This window comes from Acomys russatus, chromosome 18 (genome assembly GCF_903995435.1).
Source record: "Acomys russatus chromosome 18, mAcoRus1.1, whole genome shotgun sequence".
Classification (NCBI taxonomy): Eukaryota; Metazoa; Chordata; class Mammalia; order Rodentia; family Muridae; genus Acomys; species Acomys russatus.
The window spans coordinates 55,441,610-55,447,036 of NC_067154.1; the positions used below are offsets into that span (position 1 = coordinate 55,441,610).

Below are 5,427 nucleotides of genomic sequence, written 5' to 3' on the forward strand. Positions count from 1 at the left end.
GTACATTCAGCACTTATTATATACCCAGTGAATACTGTAATCCAGTGAAGACTATATCTGCAGGAAAGACTATACATTCATGTATAACTGTACATTCAGTAAGGAGTTCATATTCTGTGAAGCCTGTACATTTTGCAAGGACTATTTATTCTCTATGAACTATACATGCAGGAAAGACTGTGCATTCAGTAACTATATTAAAATCAGTGGAGTCTGTGCATTCAACAAAGGCTTTATGTTCATAGAGGACTTTACATCCATTGAGAACTGTACATCTGAGTAAAACTATATATTCAGCAAGGTGTGTCTCTTTAATGAAGTCTGTACATGCAGTAAAAACTATATTTTCAGCAAATACTATATATCCAACAACATGTGTACATTGAATGAGAACTGTACAGCTATCAAAGACTGTACAACTAATTCAATGAAGATTGTATACACTACAAAGACTGTACATTCAGTGAAGACTACATTCAGGTAAGACTGTCATTCAAGAAGAAGTACATTCAGTGAAAAATGTGCAATAGACATTAGAGAAGACAATGAAGCAGATGCAAGGAAGTCTATACATTCACTTATGATTGTACATTCAAAAGTGAACATTCAGTGAGGGTTGTAAATTCAGTGATGATAGGACATTCAGGTAAGACAGTATATGCAATAAAAATTGTATACTTAGTAAAGGCTATTCAGTGAGAATACAACCTTTAAGTAAGAATATATTGTCAGGTAAGATGTAATTGTGTGAAGACTGTTCATCCAATGAAGACTATTTCCAGCAAGAATGTCCATCAAGGGGATATTGTATGTCAAAGGCAGACAGGAAAATCAGTGAAGACTGTGCATTCATTGTAGGCTGTATATTTAGTGAAGAAACGTCTTGTAAGATTGTACATTCAGACACGACTGTAATCTAGCAAAGACTGTATATCCAGGGAAGACTGTACATCTAGGAGAGACTTATAACCAGTGAGGGCTGTACATTCAAGTAAGACTGGACACTCGGTGAGCATTGTATATCCAAGAAAGACTATAAATTCAGAAAAGATGTTACATATAGTGGAGTCTGTATTCAGCAAGGGCTGTACGTTCACTGAGGACTATACATGGAGAGAGAATTTTATACTCAGTGTGGTCGGTGCATGCTTTGAGGATTGTACATTCAGTAGGGTCTCTAGATTCAGTTAGGACTGTACATTCAGATAAGACTATATGCAGTAAAATTTGTACTTCCAGTGGATATTGTCCATCCAATGAAGAATGTACAATCAAGGAAGACAGCATATGCTGTGATGATTATACATTCATGTATGACTGTACATTCAGCATGGGTTGTACATTCAATGATGACTGTAAATTCAGTGAGGACAGGACACTCAGGTAACACCGTGTATCCAGTAAATGCTATATATTTATTGAAGACACTATATCCAGTGATGGTTCTACATTCATAAAAGGCTGTACATCCACCAAAGTGTATTTCCAGCTAGAATGTTTATCAAGACATCAATGGGAGACTAAGCTATCACAGATGACTATACAATCAGCAAAGATTGTGTATGCAGTGAAGATTGTACATCCAGAGAAGACTATATATTCAGAGAAGACTTTATATCCAGTGAATACTCTAGATTCAACAATGAGTGTATATTCATTGAAATTCACTGTATATTCAGCGACAAATTTACATTCAGTAAAGGCTTCATCCAGAAAAAATATGTCCAGTGAAGACTGCATAAAGAAAATATGGTACATCCAGTGATGACTATACAACCACTAAATACTATACATGCAGTGAAGATTCCACATTCAAATACAACTGTACTTTCAGCAAGAAGTATATATCAAGCCAAGATAGCATCTAAGGAAGATTCTTACACTGAACACTGTATAATCAATGAACAATGTGTTTAGGGAAAGCTGTACATTTAGCTATGACTATATATTCAGCAAGGAGTGTATTCAGTGAAGCCTGTACATTCACTGAAGACTCTGTACATCCAGCCTAAATTGTACATTAAGTGTGGACAAGGCATTCAAGTAAGAATGTACATTATACAAGTTCTGTATATTCAATGAAGACCACATTAAGAGAAAATAATAAATTTTATGAAGGTTGGTCATTCTTGTAATTGTTAAGTCCAGTGGAGACAGTACATTCAGATAAAAACTATATTCAGGGAAGATTGTGCATCTGTCAAATACTGTACAATTAGAAACATCAGGATATTCATGGTAATAGTTTTATTCAGTCAGGACTTGACATTCAGTGATGACTGGACAATGAATACTGTAATTCACTTAAAACTGTACAATCAGTGAAAACTGTACATCAAAGACTTTCCATTCAGTGAAGTCCATTAAGTTAGGAGAGGTCATTCAGCAAGGACTCTGCATCAGTGAAGAATGCACATTCAATGCAAAATGTGTGTTTAGTGAACACTGTTCATTCAGTGAAGTATGCATATTTACTGATGCCTGCATATTCATGGAGCAATGTACATTCAGTGAAGGCTGTACATCCAATAATTATTATATATCCAGTGGAGACTTACAATCTGGAAAGACTACACATGCAGTGAAGACTCTACATCCGGTGAAGATTGTACAAGCACCAGTGACTGTACATGCATTCAAGGCTTACATTTAGGAAAATATATACATTCAGAAGTATATATTCAATGAAGACTAAATCATCCAGTGCAAAAACTGTATACAGAGCGTAACCATTGAGTCAGTAAGACTGTACCTTCAGGGAAAATTTTACATGCAGGAATGGCTGCACATTCATCAAGGAGTCTATTTTTAGAGAAGACTGTATATACTGTAAAATCTATACTTTCAGCAAGATTATATTAACTGAACACTGTACATCTAGCAAAGACTGTACATTCTGCAAATATTGTACATCCAGCAATGACTGTACATCCAGAAAAAAACTGTGTATCTAGTGGAGATTGTACATGCTGTAATGACTGTGTATTCCTGTGCAAATGTACATTTAGTCAGCATCAGATATGTTACAGTTGTGGCTGCTATGACACTCTTCCATCAGATCGTATAGCAGAAAGAGGCATGCCTATTCTCAGTGTTCTGACTTGTGAACATCTGAATGATTAATAGCCAAATAATCCATGAAAAATGCTAAACTGTCATTACCACCAGTCCAGTGCTAAGGGCCCCAGACAGGGAGATAGCCTGAGACAACCTGTAGCCCAGCACTGTGTAGGCATAGATTGGCTCCTAGGATGGGGAACAAGCCAGAGACTAGATGACTCTGCCTGAGAACTCATGGTCCATCAGAAGTAAGCTAGAGACTAGAAGAATCTTCTCTAGCACCATGGGGCCATGGGCAGGCATTTACATAAGACATGTGACCCACACATGGGGTCATGAGGGCAGGCCAGGGCAAGGAGCAAGCCTAAGACAACCACCAGTCTGGTGCCAAGGGACTCAGACATGGAGCTAGCCTGAGGTGATGACCAGTCCAGCACCACACAGGACTTGGGGGCAGGGGACACGATGCTAGAGATGGCACCTTTCTGGTACCATAATACATAGGCAGTACATAGCACTCCTGAGACCACTCCTGAGATGACCCCAGACTCTGAGAGACCCTGGATACCACTAATAAGAGCATGCAAGTGGGGGAGAAGTGGAAGAGATAGAAAAAGAAACCAAAGGATGGGGACACACTGAAGAGAGGCAGAACTGGAGACTCATGGATAGCAAGGAACAGCCTGATGATGCCACCTGGGTCAATGGTGAGCCTTGGCCTGTGCTGCTACTGAGACACATCTGGGTCCATGGCCCTGTAACAGCAGGAATCTGTTACCACCAAAGGCCAAGTACATGATCCTGATCTGGGATGCCACTCTGGAATATGTTGATGAGGGAGGGCTCTGCAGAACTTGCCCAACCCCTTGCTTGGGAGACCTGGCCCTGGTGTCATGAGAGTAGGAGAGCTGTCCTTGTTTCTCACCAGCTTCAGCACTCAGTAGTGGGTCTTGCACCTCATTTGGGAAGCAGAGTAGGGCTGGATGTAGATTTGGGGTTTGTAGGTGAGCCACCCTTGAGGGTGTGAGCACATGAGAGCCAGCCCTGCCTCTTGTCTGATGTGAGGTGGTGCTGGTGCAGATGAGGGAGAGATGCCCTCCTCCTGGCCCTCCTTCACTTGTCATCTAGGGCAAGCAGGAGAGGTAGCCCCAAAAGCATGATTGGGAAAAGTGGTCATTCCTCACTGGCTATAACACTCAGGAGAGTGGGCCCTGCATCTTGCCTGGGCAGTAAGGTAGAGCTAGCCTGCTTGCAGGGGTTGCTAATGAGCTTTCCCCAGGGTGCGAGAGTAGTCAGCTGGCAGGCTGACTAGCTCAGATACTTCCCAGGACCAGATTCATGGCTTCAAATTGACCCATCCCAAATTGACCTGTCCCAACATCTACCCCATCAAACTGCTGGAGTGCATGATGGGCCCAGTTTTATAGATCCAAAACAACAGGATATCTGAGAGGAATCCCAGTGAGGATCCAGTATTCACAGTGTAGCATAAGCTAGAGGCCTCTTGCCAGACTAATGACTCATTGCAATGAACCTTTGCAAGCAAGAAGTGTGGACAAAAAGGTAACTGTAGGACACACTACAGTTTCCAGAATAAGATAATTTTTCTAATATGGGAAAGGTACAAGGATTGAGGGTGGGTACAAGGTGTGAGGGAGATGAATGGGTTTGGGGTGCATGATGTGAAATTCACAAAGAGCCAATAAAAACTTAAAAAAAGAATGGACATTAGCAAGGGTATTCAGTAAATATTTTAATTCCAGTGAAAATTGTACATATAGTGAACACTGCAAAACTAGCAAAGACTGTACATTCAGGTATGGCTGTACATTCAACAAAGAATATATTTTCAGGGAAGACTATAAATTTACTAAAGACTGTATATTTAGTGAAGACTGATTTTAGTGAGGCCCATATATTCTGTGAAGATTATTCCTTCAGGGAAGTGTATATTCAGCGAACAATGTAGATTTAGCAAAAAGTATACATTCAGTGAAGCCTGCAATCTATCTAAGACTATACATCCATCAGAGATTGAACATTCAGAAAGGCCTGTGTAGTCAGTGTAGGAACAAGGTAAGACTTGACATTCTGTGAAGACTTGGCATTCACTGAAGACTGTATGTTTGTTGAAGATTTTACATTCAGTGAAAAGTGTATATCCAAAAAAGACTATTCAGTGATGGACGTTCAGCATGGAATGTGTGTTTAGCACCATACAGGAAAGACTGGACATTCTGTGAAGACTACATTCATTGAAGACTGTACACCTGGTGAAAACTAAGTTCCATGAACACTGTGTATTCAGTGATGTCTGTACGTTCTGTAAGGATTATAAATTAACTGAGGACTGTACATACACTGAAG

General features: G+C 40.1%; 1 non-coding gene across 1 annotated transcript; it reads left to right on the forward strand.

The window, feature by feature from the left end:
* Positions 1-3,006: 3,006 nt before the first annotated feature.
* Positions 3,007-3,135, forward strand: LOC127202411 (small nucleolar RNA SNORA17). Its single transcript, XR_007832296.1, has one exon. It is a non-coding gene; the product is annotated as a small nucleolar RNA SNORA17 (small nucleolar RNA).
* Positions 3,136-5,427: the final 2,292 nt, after the last annotated feature.